This window comes from Rhineura floridana, chromosome 1 (assembly GCF_030035675.1).
Source record: "Rhineura floridana isolate rRhiFlo1 chromosome 1, rRhiFlo1.hap2, whole genome shotgun sequence".
NCBI classification, from domain to species: domain Eukaryota; kingdom Metazoa; phylum Chordata; class Lepidosauria; order Squamata; family Rhineuridae; genus Rhineura; species Rhineura floridana.
In genome coordinates, this window is record NC_084480.1 from 322979395 (window position 1) to 322994425 (window position 15031).

A 15031-nucleotide genomic window follows, 5' to 3' on the forward strand; every position below is an offset into this window, starting at 1 on the left:
TGATAGGCTGGAGCATAGGGCTGAAAACAATAGAATGAAATTTAACAGGGACAAGTGCAAAGTTCTACATTTAGGAAAAAGAAACCAAGTGCACAGTTATAAGATGGGGGATACTTGGCTCAGCAATACTACATGCAAGAAGGATCTTGGGATTGTTGTTGATCACAAGCTGAATACGAGCAAACAGTGTGATATGGCTGCAAAAATGGCAAATGCTATTTTACGCTGTATTAACAGAAGTATAGTTTCCAAATCACATGACATACTAGTTCCTCTCTATTCAGCACTAGTTAGGCCTCATCTTAAGTACTGCGTCCAGTTCTGGACACCGCACTTTAAGAAAGATGCAGACAAACTGGAATGGGTTCAGAGGAGGGCAACAAAGATGATCATGGGACTGGAAACAAAGCCCTGTGAGGAGAGACTGCAAGAACTGGGCATGTTTAGCCTTGAGAAGAGAAGACTGAGGGAGATACGATAGCACTCTTCAAGTACATGAAAGGTTGTCACACAGAGGAGGGCCGGGATCTCTTCTTGATTGTCCCAGAGTACAGGACACAGAATAATGGGCTGAGGATTTTGACTTTCTAACTGTTAGAACGGGACAACAATGGAAGCAATGACCTGGGGAGGTGGTGGGCTCTCCAACACTGGAGTCATTCAAGAGGCAGCTGGACAGCCACCTGTTGGGTATGCTTTAAGTTATATTGCTGCACTGAGCAGGGGGTTGGAGTCAATGGCCTTATAGGTCCCTTCCAAATCTACCATTCCATTCTAATAGGGTTTTCACCTTTTCAAGTTGTCCATATCAACTTTCCATTTTGGTAAGTGTTCAGGAGTAGAATGAAGCTGGTGTTCTTTATGAACCAGGCAGTTTTAGCTGCTCTTTTCCACTTAGTCAGGAGTTGCTCGCATCATTCAGCAGTAACCACTGTGGGCTTGTTGGCATCATAAAATCGTAAGACTGGGCAAAACATACCATCTTTTGTTTTTGTCTTTTGTAAAGGCACCCTCCCTCCCAAACCAGGCCAGGGTGGATTTACGTAATATGTCCAATGCAAGAAGCCTTGCAAACAGCAGTCCAGATAGTTCATTCTCAGAAAGCGTCTCAGTTCTGTTGGAATCACTGGTGCGTTCAGGTCTGTGATGGGTCACAGCTCTGTCCCATGTTGTGTAATTTCTTTTTCCAAGAACTCTATTTCACCTTAGTGAAAAAGGCATTTCTCCTTGTTTAGCTTGGGCCTGCATTCATAGAATGGCTCTTCTAGACCAACCTATTGCAATGGATGACGGGTGGGAAGAAAAGCTGCACATTTGGGTGGGGGTGCCCCCCACTAAACGTTATATTGTCAACTTTAAATTGAAGCTATGTTTTTCAGGGTAAAGGTATTATCCGAAGTATATGCTCCTCCCCAAATATGTTTGGCATGAGGGAGAGTGAGCAGATTCTGCGGAGGGGTGGTAAGCTCAGGCCTGGGTCTCCGGCTGCTTCCGGAAGAGAACTCCAGGGGGTGCATGTGGCCTCTGACCCCGCGGGAGGAGTACGCTGTCTGTTCAGGGCAGGGCCCCCTTCTGGCAAGTAAGGCCAAGGGTGGGGAGGAGGAAGGCAAGGGGCTTTAGAGGAGGGGGAGAGCGAGGCCTGTGGTCGCTCATGTGGTGTTGGGCCCAACTGAGCTCCGTCTCAGGGCAGGATATTATTCCTCCTCAGCTGAAAATCCTCTACTACAACTGGTGGGGTGTCCCTGGGGTTGTAAATATTTTCAGACACTTTGTCAAGTATGGAGAAATTCAGTGGCAAACCACAGTTAAGTTCAGAGTCAGGGCACTAAAGTTAGGAGGATCACATCAACACCAGCAAGTGAAGGAAGAGGACCTCATGGAGCCAGTCCTGCCTTCAGCAGCCTGAACTTTCTGGGCTGCAATTGGTGAAGAGAGGAACTTCACAACAGGCAGCGCATTCTTTAATATGTGATGTTATGCCATTCCCTTCCTAAAAGCCTCATATCAGGACCCATCAGAGACACATAATCCCTTCAATTATATATTTTTAAAAATGAATTATACATTACCTTTACAGTTCACAATGATGAGATAACACCAGGGTTTAAAAGTATGTAATTAATTTTCATCCTTCTCCACCCCATATTAATCGCAGCCATTATAGCTGGATTACATGCTTTTGCTCAACTCCACATTCCTGCTCTTTTCAGGATTGCAAGGGCTGCACAGAGTTAATAGGCCTTTGCACGGTGGCTCTTTAGGACAAACTCTGATCTTGCATTTCCTTTACATTCTAAGGTTATGCCTTTTCTCTGCTCTTAAGGGTCTAGCTGTTATCCTGTCTGCCCGATGGCCACAGTGACAACCATGGGGCTGTCCCAACATCAGCCTGAAGCCCACTGCTGGCCACATTTTTGATGCTCCTAAGTGGGTGGGAAGATGGTGACATGCTTGTGGTGAATTTTGATTCAGTGTTTATAGTGGTTTAGGTGTTGGACTATGACCTGCGAGATCAGGGTTTGAATCCCCACTCAGCCATGAAGCTCACTGGGTGACTTTGGGCCAGTCGCTGCCTCTCAGTCTCACAGGGAGGCAATGGTAAACCTCCTCTGAATACCGCTTACCATGAAAACCCTATTCAGAGGGTTGCCATAAGTCAGGATCAACTTAAGGCAGGCAGTCCATTTCCATTTACCATAAGGAGCTGACTGCTGCCTCAGGCCAAAGGGGAGCTCATCTGAAATACTAGTTCCCCTCTATGCAGCACTGGTGAGGCCTCATCTTGAATACTGCGTCCAGTTCTGGTCTCCGCACTTCAAGAAAGATGCAGACAAACTGGAACGGGTTCAGAGGAGGGCAACAAAGATGAGCAGGCGACTGGAAACAAAGCCCTATGAGGAGAGACTGAAAGAACTGGGCATGTTTAGCCTGGAGAAGACTGAGGGGAGATACAATAGCACTCTTCAAGTACATGAAAGGTTGTCACATACAGGAGGGCCGGGATCTCTTCTCGATCGTTCCAGAGTGCAGGACACGGAATAATGGGCTCAAGTTGCAGGAAGCCAGATTTCGACTGAACATCAGGAAAATCCTCCTAACTGTTAGAGCCATACAACAATGGAACCAATTACCTAGAGAGGTATTGGGCTCTCCGACACTGGAGGCATTCAAGGGGTGGCTGAACAGCCATCTGTTGGGGATGCTTTGATTTGGATTCCTGCATTGATCGGGGGGGGGGTTGGACTCGATGGCCTTATAGGCCCCTTCCAACTCTACTATTCTATGATTCTATGAGAGCATGCCCCTCCTGAGTTTTCCAGCAACTGGTGTTCAGTAGCATCTTCTCTCCAAACTGTGGCGGCAGGGCACAGTTTGTCTAATCCTCTTTTAAAGCCATCCAGTATTTCTGTGTTGCCTGTTAGGATCAAAGCCCTCCCAAAGTGGCTTAAAACATAAAATGTAGATAATTAATTAAGATTAATTTATTGTGCGTCTTTCCCACCTTTTTCATCTTCTTCATGAAATTGCAAAAGTAATTTAAAAGATTACATAAGAATATGAGTCAGAGTGAGAGTCTGGGATGGAATGTTTTTGAGAGCATTCTGAAGTTGCTTAATAGCATGCAGTGTGAGATATTGAACTGGCCCAGAGTGGAGACCCCCCTCCTGGGTGGGAAAAGGGGAGGGAACTGTTGTGCTGCTGTTTGTGTGAATGCAGTATTGCCCTACATGGAGATGGGTGAATAAACTGGTTGTACACTTTGCTCAAACACCACCAGGGACTTTGTGTGTGTATGTGTGTGTGTAGGTGGGCGAAGGAGAACACTGCAAGTGTTGTTGTTGTGTGCCTTCAAGTCGATTACGACTTATGGCGACCCTAAGAATCAGCAACCTCCAAGAGCATCTGTCATGAACCACCCTGATCAGATCTTGTAAGTTCAGGCCTGTGGCTTCCTTTATGGAATCAATCCATCTCTTGTTTGGCCTTCCTCTTTTTCTACTCCCTTCTGTTTTCCCCAGCATTATTGTCTTTTCTAATGAATCATGTCTTCTCATTATGCGTCCAAAGTATGATAACCTCAGTTTCATCATTTTAGCTTCTAGTGACAGTTCTGGTTTAATTTGTTCTAAAACCCAGTCATTTTTCTCAGGCCATCATGGTATGCACAAAGCTGTCCTCCAAAACCACATTTCAAATGAGTTGATTTTTCTCTTAGCCGCTTTTTTCACTGTCCAACTTTCACATCCATACATAGAGAACGGGAATGCCATGGTCTGAATCATCCTGACTTTAGTGTTCAGTGATACATCTTTGCATTTGAGGACCTTTTCTAGTTCTCTCACAGCTGCCCTCCCCAGTCCTAGCCTTCTTCTGATTTCTTGGCTATTTTGGTTAATGACTGTGCCAAGGTATTGATAATCCTTGACAAGTTCAGTGTCCTCATTGTCACACCTCCTTCATCTTGGTCCAATCCTGCTTTCTGTATGATATCTTCTGCATAAAGATTAAACAAATAGGGTGACAAAATACACCCGTCTCACACCCTTTCCAATGGGGAACCAATCTGTTCCTCCATATTCTGGCCTTACAGTAGCCTCTTGTCCAGAGTATAGGTTGTGCATCAGGACAATCAGATGCTGTGGCACCCCCATTTCTTTTAAAGCACTCTATTTCAGCAAAGCGTTTGACAAAGTCCCCCACGACCTTTTGATTAGCAAACTGGTCAAATGTGGACTACATGGAAATACTGTCAGGTGGATTCACAACTGGTTGGAAAACCGTACTCAAAGAGTGGTCGTCGGTGGCTCTGCTTCGGACTGGAAGGAGGTTTCGAGTGGAGTGCCACAGGGTTCTGTCCTGGGGCCGATACTCTTCAACATTTTTATCAATGACTTAGATGATGGGGTGGAGGGAAGCCTTATGAAGTTTGCGGATGATACGAAACTGGGAGGGATAGCTAACAAAATGGAAGACAGGAATAGAATCCAAAGGGACCTGGATAGACTAGAAAATTGGGCTGAAATTAATAAAATGAAATTCAATAAAGACAAATGCAAGATTCTGCATTTAGGCCACAAAAACAAAATGCACGGGTACAGGATGGGAAATACCCGGCTTAGCAGTAGTGTGTGTGAGAAGGACCTTGAAATTGTAGTGGATCGCAAGTTGAACATGACCCAGCAGTGTGATGCTGCGGCAAAAAAGGCAAACGCGGTTTTGGGCTGCATAAACAGAGCTATAGTTTCCAGGTCAAGGGAAGTAATAGTCCCACTATATTCTGCATTAGTCAGGCCTCATCAGGAATACTGTGTTCAGTTCTGGCCGCCTCATTTTAAGAAGGATATAGACAAGTTAGAGCGGGTTCAGAAGAGGGCGACGAGGATGATAGCCGGTATGGAGAACAAGTCTTATGAGGAAAGGTTGAAGGAACTTGGCATGTTCAGTCTGGTGAAGAGAAGGCTGAGGGGTGACATGATTGCACTCTTTAAGTACCTGAAGGGCTGTCACATAGAGGAGGGTACAGATTTGTTCTCTGCTGCCCCAGAGGGTAGGACTAGGTCTAATGGTTTTAAGTTGCAGGAGCGTAGATTCAGATTGGACATTAGAAGGAACTTCTTGACAGTAAGGGCAGTTCGGCAATGGAACCGACTGCCTAGGGAGGTGGTGGGATCTCCTTCGCTGGATGTCTTCAAGCAGAGGCTGGACAGCTATCTGCGGGAGATGCTCTAGCTGTGGAGTCTTACCTCTATAGATTTTCGTTGCCTTTTCTCAGGGGAATGACCTTCTGCTTTTAACTTTGTTTGGTTCTTTTATTGTTTGTTTGTTTTTGTTTCTTGATTTATTGTAGTTATTGTATTTATACATTGTGCTTGTTTTATCTTTTGTACACCGCCCAGAGAGCCTCCGGGCTTAGGGCGGTATATAAATTAAATTAAATTAATAATAATAATAATAAATAATAAATTTCCTGCTGTGAGCAGGGGGTTGGATTCGATGGCCTACAAGGCCCCTTCCAACTCTATGATTCTATAGTTTTTCATGATCTACACAGTCAAAGGCTTTGCTGTAATCTATAAAGCACAGGGTGATTTTCTTCTGAAATTCCTTGCTCCATTCCATTATCCAACATATGTTTGCGATATGATCTCTGGTGCCTCTTCCCTTTCTAAATCCAGCTTGGACGTCTGGCATTTCTTGCTGCATATATGGTAAGAGACTTTGTTGTAGAATCTTGAGCATTACTTTACTTGCATGGAAAAATGTAAATGTACTGCCTTCAAGTCGATTCTGACTTTTGGTGCCCTATGAATAGGGTTTTCATGAGGCTGAGAGGCAGTGACTGGCCCAAGGTCACCCACTGAGGTGGGGATTCAAACCATGGTCTCCCAGGTCATAGTCCAACACCTTAACCACTACACCACACTTTATTTGCATGGGATATTAAGGCAATAGTTCGATAATTATTGCATTCCCTAGGATCCCCTTTCTTTGGAATTGAGATGTATATTGAACGCTTCTAGTCTGTGGGCCATTGTCTAGTTTTCCATATTTCTTGACAATTTTTTCAAAGTTTGGACAGATTCAGACTCAGTAGCTTGTAGCAACTCTATTGGTATGCCATCTGTTCCTGGTGATTTGTTTCTTCCAAGTATTTTAAGAGTAGCTTTGACCTCACATTCTAAAATCTCTGGTTCTTCATCATACGGTTCCTCCGTGAATGAATGTTTCATCCTGTCATCTCTTTTATAGAGTTCTTCAGTGTATTACCTCCACCTTCCTTTTATTTCGTCTCGGTCAGTCAGTGTGTTCCCCTGTTGATTATTCAGCATCCCTACTCTTCGTTTAAATTTCCCTTTCATTTCTCTAATCTTTTGGAATAGGGCTCTTGTTCTTCCCTTTTTGTTGTCCTCTTCTATTTCTATACAATAATTTTGTAATAGTTCTCTTTGTCCCTGTGTACTAGTCGTTGTATTGTTGCATTTAGGGTTCTGACCGTATTTCTATCTCCTTTTGCTTTTGCTTTCCTTCTCTCTTTTACCAATTTAAGAGTTTCTTCAGTCATCCATAGAGGTCTTTCTCTCTTTTTAACTAGAGGTATTGTCTTTTTGCATTCTTCCCTGATAATGTATCTGACTTCACTCCATAGTTCTTCTGGTTCTCTGTCAACTAAGTTTAAAGCCTCAAATCTGTTCCTTATTTGATCTTTATATTCTTCTGGGATGTTATTTAAATTGTATTTTGGCATTATGATTGCTTTGTTGTTCTTGTTTAGCTTTACTCTGATTTTCGATACGACCAGTTCATGATCTGTACTGCAGTCTGCTCCTGGTCTTGTTTTTGCAGAAAGTATGGAACTTCTCCATCTTCTGCTACCAATTATATAATCAATTTGATTCCTATATTGACCATTTGGTGTTGTCCACGTATACAGTCGTCTTTTCAGTTGTTCAAAAAACGTGTTCAGAAGAAACAAATTGGCTTCACAGAATTCAATGTCTTTCTCCTGCTTCATTTCTGTCTCCTAAGCCCCATTTCCCCACAATTCCTAGTTCTTCTCTGTTCCCTACTTTTGCATTCCAGTCCCCCATGATTATCAGCACATCTTGTTTTGGTGTGTGATCAATTTCCTCCTGTACTTCTGCGTAAAATCTCTCCAATTCCTCTTCTTCTGCTTTTGGCATTGGAGCATAGACTTGGATTAGTTATGTTAATAGGTTTCCCGTTTAATCTAATTGATATCACTTGCTCAGACCTTACTTTGTAGCTCCTAATTGCTTTTGCTACATCACTTCTCACTATTAAAGCAACCCCGTTTCTTAATTTCTCATTTCCTGCATAAAATATTTTGTAGTTGCCTGATTGAAAATGTCCCATTCCCTTCCATTTTAATTCACTCACGCCAAGTATTGTAATGTTGATACATTCCATTTCTTGCTTGACAATTTCTAACTTTCCCTGGTTCATGCTTCCCACATTCCATGTTCCTATTGTGTGTGTCATACAACTCCGGACTCTCCTTTCGCATCTGTGCGCATCAGCCTCTGGGCTTCCTTTCGGCTTTGACCCAGCTGCGTCATTAGTCACAGCGCTACTCGTACTTGTCCTTTGTTCTTCCCCAGTAGCTTGGTGAGTGCCTTCTGACGTGGGGGTCTCATCTTCCAGCACTATCTTGTGTTGCATTTTGGATACTCTGTTGATAGGGTTTTCATGGTAAGAGGTATTCAGACGTGGTTTACCATTGCCTTCCTCTGAGTTTGGATGCCTCTTAGTCTGGTGTCTCAGCTTTGACCATTCCGCCTTGGGTGCCCCTGCTAGGAGTCTAACCTCTTGGTCTAGACTCCTGACAGCATTGCTCTCAGCTTCTTCAACACTCTCAAACCCCCTCACTACGTTAAGGTGTGCATCCTAAAGTGGGACTGCAGGTGTAACTTCCATTTAATTTATTTAATTTAGTTGTTAATGATGTTTATATACATATGGTCTTTTATTGCATTTTTGTATTTTGTTTCTATTTGTAATGTTTTTTAATCTTTAAGAGAATATCTTTTTTCTCTGTTAACTATGGTGCTTTAAATGTGGATTATTATTGTATTTGTACCTGATTCTCCTTTGTAGCATTTGATATTTTGTAGTTATATTTGATTGTGTAAGACAGGTTGTAAACTGCTTAGAGATTCCTTTGCTAATGTGAAGAAATGATTTAAATAAATAAATACATCTCAAAGAGCAGGTATCGCAGACCCATTATGGAGGTCCTGCCCCAGTGGGTGATGGATGCTCTTCAAGATTTCCCTGGCCTGCAATGGAATGGTAAGCCAGGAGAGGCTGTTGACAGGCTTGCTCCGAGTGCCCTGTCCTGTGATGTAGGCGCAGCCTGTGCTGGAGCCTGGTCCATTAGGGTGAGTGGAGCAGTGCCCACCAACCTCAGCCTGCTGCCAGCCAGCCCCCACCTTTTTATAACCAACAATCACTAGAGAATTGGGGAAATGAGACAAGCAGGATGATGGCAAAGCAGCTTTGAATAGCAAAGTTTTTAAGGCCCATTTGAACACAACTAGAGTAGGCGCCAGAGGCACAGCCCAAAGGAGGGAGGAGGCATCAGCAAAGAGTCCCTTTCTTTTTTAAAAACACAGTTCCACAGTAGAAGGCACTGAGCCACATGCCAGTCAAGCTGCCTGCAGCTGCCCCCACTGCTATGCCAATTTCCCGAGAGAGGTACTCTTGGAAAACAAAGATGGCGGAAGGCATGTGTGGCTGGGTCTGGAGGACCTCTGCTACCAGGGAGTTTTGCTTTGTTTTGCTTTTAAATGCGAAGATGTATCACTGAACAATAAAGTCAGGATCATTCAGACCATGGTATTTCCAAACTCTATGTATGCATGTGGAAGTTAGACAGTGAAAAAAGCAGTTAAGATAAAAATCAACTCATTTGAAATGTGGTGCTGGAGGAGAGCTTTGGGCATACTTTGGACAGTGGAAAGGCAGGATATAAATCCTCTTGATAACGCTAATAGCAAATGAAGTAGGATGATCTTCATCTAGCGTTGGAAACTAGTGTCTTGGCATTTAAGGCTCTAACTTCCCATTCTTGGGCAAGGTGATTGAGCAAGTGGTGGCCAATCAGTTACAGACACACTTGGATGAAGCAGATTATCTAGATCCATTCCAATCGGGCTTCAGGACTGGACATGGAACTGAAACAGCCTTGGTCGCCCTGGTGGATGATATGAGGAGGGCGTTGGATAGGGGAGAATGTACATTCCTCATTGTCCTGGATCTCTCAGCGGCTTTCGATACCGTCGACCACGTTATCCTGTTGGATCGCCTGGGGGGATTGGGAATAGGGGGCACTGTTTTACGGTGGTTCTGTTCCTATCTCTCCGATAGATATCAACAGGTAGCATTGGGGGATGAGGTTTCAGACCCTTGGCCTCTCACTTGTGGAGTGCCACAGGGTTCTATCCTCTCCCCCATGCTATTTAACATCTATGTAAAGCCGATGGGGGCCATCATCAGGAGATTTGGTCTGCAGTGTCACCAATATGTGGATGACACCCAGCTCTATCTCTCGTTCAAGTCCTCACCAGAGTTGGCTGTGGATACCATTTCCAAGTGCCTGCAGTCCGTAAGCGAATGGATGGGAGGAAATAGGCTGAAATTGAACCCTGACAAGACCGAGGTGTTGCTTGTGAGAGATAAAAGGTTAGGAGATATAGACCTGGTGTTTAATGGGGTAAGATTGCCCCTGAAGGACCAGGTCCGCAGCCTTGGGGTCATTCTTGACTCCCAGCTGTCCATGGAGGCTCAGGTCTTGGCAGTGAGCCGGGCAGCGTGGTATCAATTACATCTGATACAAGGGCTACGACCCTACCTTCCTGTCCATCTTCTCCCGCGGGTGATACACGCCCTGGTCTCCTCTCGCTTAGACTACTGTAATGCGCTCTACGTTGGGTTACCCTTGAAAACGGTCCGGAAATTACAGCTGGTACAGAACGTGGTGGCACGTACGATTAAGAATAGCCGTCGCCATGATCACATCACGCCAGTGTTAGAAGATCTACACTGGTTACCAGTTGTTTACTGGGCCCAATTCAAGGTGTTGGTATTAACCTTTAAAGCCCTATACGGTTTCGGCCCAGTTTATCTGAAGGAGCGCCTCCAGCATCACCAAGTATGCCACCTGACAAGATCAGCCAATCAAGACCTTCTCTAGGTCCCACCAGTTAAATCAGCTAGGCTGGTGCGGACCACAGAGAGGGCATTTTTGATTGTGGCTCCCACCCTCTGGAATTCCCTACCTTATGATCTTTGCCATGTCCCCTCCCTCGCAGGTTTCTGCCGGGCCTTAAAGACCTGGCTATTCAGACAAGCCTACAGGATTTCGGGGGTGGACTAGTTTTAATTGTTATGAACTATGGGTGGTTTTAGATAAAGTGTGACTGTTTATATGTGTATTTTATCCTTTTGCTGTACGGCGCCTAGAGTGGCCGTTAACTCGGCCAGATAGGCAACCCAGAAATAAAATTTTATTATTATTATTATAAAATATAAAGTTAAAGAAATCCTTCCCCAGTTTTTGGTGGTAATTGCTAGGCACAAAAACAAAACAACTGAACAATGCAAACATTAATATGCTTGATGTGCATAATTTGTGGGACTGGAATATGGCATCCCTAGTTTGTGGAGCCCAGCCTTGGGCCCTGAGGTCTGGCCCTGATGGCTGTACATCATAAACAGGAGGAGCTGCTTTATGCCTCAGTCCCAGCTGAGTGGGGAAGGCTCCCTGCATGCCTTCCACTGCAGCCACCTCCAAACAGCATCTTGCTGGGATGGCACTGGAGGAGGAACAGGAGGAGCCTCCTCTTGGAGTCCCTCCTCAAACCACCAGGGCAGAGATTCAGGAGCTACTGCTTTGTTTTTGCAAAATATTTTTAATTTTTGTAGAACACCTATGGATTTTAGGGGTAAAAACAACAACAGCCACGACACGCCATTCTCTTTCCAGCCAGGCCTTTTCTTCCTGTACAGTACATGAGCCTGGAATCAAGACCTGGGAACCTCTGTTTCATGGCCTGCTACAAGTTCATCCTGCATGGTCCATTATGCTTGGCTGCTCCATCCGGTGGGGTTGGTTGACCCATGGGGGTGGTGGAAGTATTTGAGTGGCCCCTCCTGGCAGTGTCAGTATCAGAGCTGGATGTGTGCATGAGGCCCTCTTTGTGTGGCCCCTCCCTCTGCCTCTTTCTCTCCCCCCCCCGCCACATTCCAGGCTGCTGATTCGGATTGCCTGTCACCAACAGGAACAGGGCTGGGGGGGGGAGTGGAGTGTGAAGTGGGTTGCCCAGGCTTGCCTCTGTCCTTTGTTGCTCAGTCTTGGCAAATGCTGAGAATGCAAAAGCAGCAGGTAGGTTGCCAGAGGCTGGCTCTGCCCCAAATATGATGTCAAACCTGTCTAGTCTTCCTTCTCTGGCTCATGCCCATGGATTTTCTCATATTGGGGCAGGTTGAGAAGGGAGAGAGATCTCTCTAGTGAAGCAACCAAGGACAAGATAATGCTGGTCCTGATTCTGCCAAATGTTCCCCGCCAGGACCCAGGAGGGTGCTCTCTGTGCACCCAAGAAAGGCCTGGCCTGACAAAACATCCCACATCTTCCAGTTGCCAAACCACGCAGGTGCTTTTCCTTGCTGCTGTGGCGTGTGGGTCCTGCACCCGCCCCAGGATGCACGAGTCCCTCCTGCCATTTCGGCCAATTTAGTTCAGAGCTGTTTTATTACAGGCTTTGGGGATTCCACATCAGCCTACTGCTTGCATTGTTATTGCCCAGATCGGGGGAGTGTCCTAAACCCGGGGGGGGATACCCCAGATTTTCACATTTAGCCTTGGACTGGTGGGAAACTGGCTCTCTGGGCTGGGCACTGCTACCTGCCATTTTCATTCCTCCATTTCACAGCCGTTGGTGAGCGGAGGAAGAAGTCAACTCTGTAGCAGCCGTGTTGTGAGGAAGCACTTCAAAAACTTTTCCTGTGTCCCACCAGACATCACAGAATATTTTTTTAATATTCCCCCCAATAGGCACCCCTGGCTGCTGCTGTTGCTTGCAGCTGATGAAAAAGTAACTAAAAAGTCATGTGTGAGATGGAGGCTATTCACAATCCACTGGAACACAAAGTTTCAAGATAATGGGCAGCCTTAGGTGTTAATCCTCACATATGGCTTTCCTCGCAAATTATGACTGTGCGTGCACATTAACATGTTTTGTGAATCCCAATACTCCTCTGTTCCCTGCACACGAGGGCATATGATCAAGTTTGTGTACACCTCTGAATGCCAGTTGCTGGGAACTGCAGGAGGGAGAGTGTTGCTGTTGCTTGTGCACTCTGGTCCTGCTTGTGGGATTCCCGTTGAGGGCATATTGTTGGCCACTGTGAGGAGGCTGTACTGGGGTGGCTCGGTCCACCTGCTAGGCTTTCCCAGGTTGTTACAGATGGCTTTAAAAAGGTGTTAAAGAATTTCATGGAGGAGGGTTCCATAGCTACTGGCCACGAGGGCTATGCCCTCCCTCCACTGTCAGGCGGTAGGGCATTTCTGATGTTCTTAGGTAATGTTGGGAGATTCAGGACAGACAAAAGGAGATGGATAGTTAAACTTTGGCATTTGCTCCCACAATACATATTGATGGTCGTTGACCATGATGGCTTTAAAAGACAAATTCATAACTCTTTCAATGGCTACTAGCCATGATGGCTGTCTCCTATTTCCTGGGTAAGAGACAGTGTGGCTCTGAATATTAGTTGCTGGGAATCATGAATGGGGAGAGTTGCTGTTGCGCTCAAGTCCTGCTTGTGGGTTTCCCACTGGGGCATCTAGCTGGTCACTGTGAGAACAGGATGCTGGACTAGATGCCCCCCCCCCAGCTAACACAGTTCACTCTTCTTGTATGTGTGTGGGTGTCACACAGAGGAGGGCCAGGATCTCTTCTCGATTATCCCAGAGTGCAGGACACAGAATAATGGGCTAAAGTTGCAGGAAGCCAGATTTCAACTGAACATCAAGAAAAACATCCTAACTGTTAGAGCGGTACGACAATGGAGGCAATGACCTAGGGATGTGGTGGGCTCTCCAGCACTGGAGGCATTCAAGAGGCAGCTGGACAGCCACCTCTCAGGGATGCTTTGATTTGCATTAAGGGGGTTGAACTTGATGGCCTTACAGGAACCTTTAGAACTTTATGATTCTACGATTCTATTATTTCATTTGCCTCTCTAACTCTATTTGTCTTTTCCTTCCTTCCTTCCTTCCTTCCTTCCTTCCTTCCTTCCTTCCTTCCTTCCTTCCTTCCTTCCTTCCTTCCTTCCTTCCTTCCTTCCTTCCTTCCTTCCTTCCTTCATGTAGAATTTAAGAATCTATTTTAGGGCAAAACCACTTCTGCATCTCATAAGAGCCTAAAGGAATGTGGGAGGAGGTAGCAGACAAACCAATAAGGCTTTGAAGGTGATCCGCAAAGTCTTAGGTTGCACCAAAAGTGAATTCCATGTTAATGATCTTTAGGAAAGAGACTGAAAGCAGAACTGCCAGTATCCTAAATGCTGTTCTACAAATCTTTAGTGAGACCACACTTGGAACACCTTTGCACAGTTCTGGTTGCCTCATCTCAAAGAGGATATTGTAGAGCTTGGAAAGTTTTGGAAAAGGCCAACCAAAATGTTCAGGGGGATGGAGCAACATTACAAAATTTGGGGCCTTTTGGTTTTTAAAAGAAAGGCACATAAATAGGAACATAAAACAGGTGTGTAAAGTTATGCATGGTGTGGGGAATGTGGATAGGGAGAAGTTTTTCACCTTCTGTCATGATACTAGAACCCAACAGGGGCCATCCCACAAAGATGAATGCTGGAAGATTCAGGACAGATAAAAGACTTCTTCATGTTGCACATAGTTAAATTATGGAATTTGCGTCTACAGAAGGCAGTGATGGCCAGCAACTTGGGTGGCTTTAAAAGAGGGTTAGGCAAATACTTGGGGGATAAGACCATCAAGGGCTGTTAGCCACGAAGGGTCTGTGCTGGAAGCGGCTGGCCTCTGAATACCAGCTGCTGGTGAGCACATGGGGGAAAGGCACTGCTGTTGCACCCAGGCCCTGTACGCGGGCTTCTCTCTGGGGCATGTGACTGACCAGAACAGAAAGCCAGACAAATTGGGCCCTGTTGGCTCTTGTGTACCAAGGCTTTTTGGGAAGGAGAAGCACACTGGGGCTGAGTTCTCATCTTTGGAAATTAAACAAACTGTTATCTAGGTCTGTCTCCATCCAGGTTCCTTGGTAGGTAGAAAACAGGAAAACGAGGGTGTTTGTTATATACAGTGTGCATATATATATATATATATATATACACACATATACATATATATATGATTTTTCCCCTGATGAGCCAACCATGCTTTGCACGCATCACTCACTGCTGAATGCAGATTTCTTCAGCTTCTTTCCAACATTCACCACAACTGACAGTTCTTTCTTTACTCTCTTTGCAG

At 45.3% G+C, this 15031-nt stretch overlaps 1 protein-coding gene across 1 annotated transcript in view; it reads left to right on the forward strand.

Annotated features, from left to right (window-relative positions):
* LOC133375535 (epiplakin-like) overlaps positions 1 to 15031 on the forward strand; it is a 54695-nt gene that overhangs the window by 11457 nt on the left and 28207 nt on the right. The gene's annotated exons all lie outside the window — the stretch shown is intronic.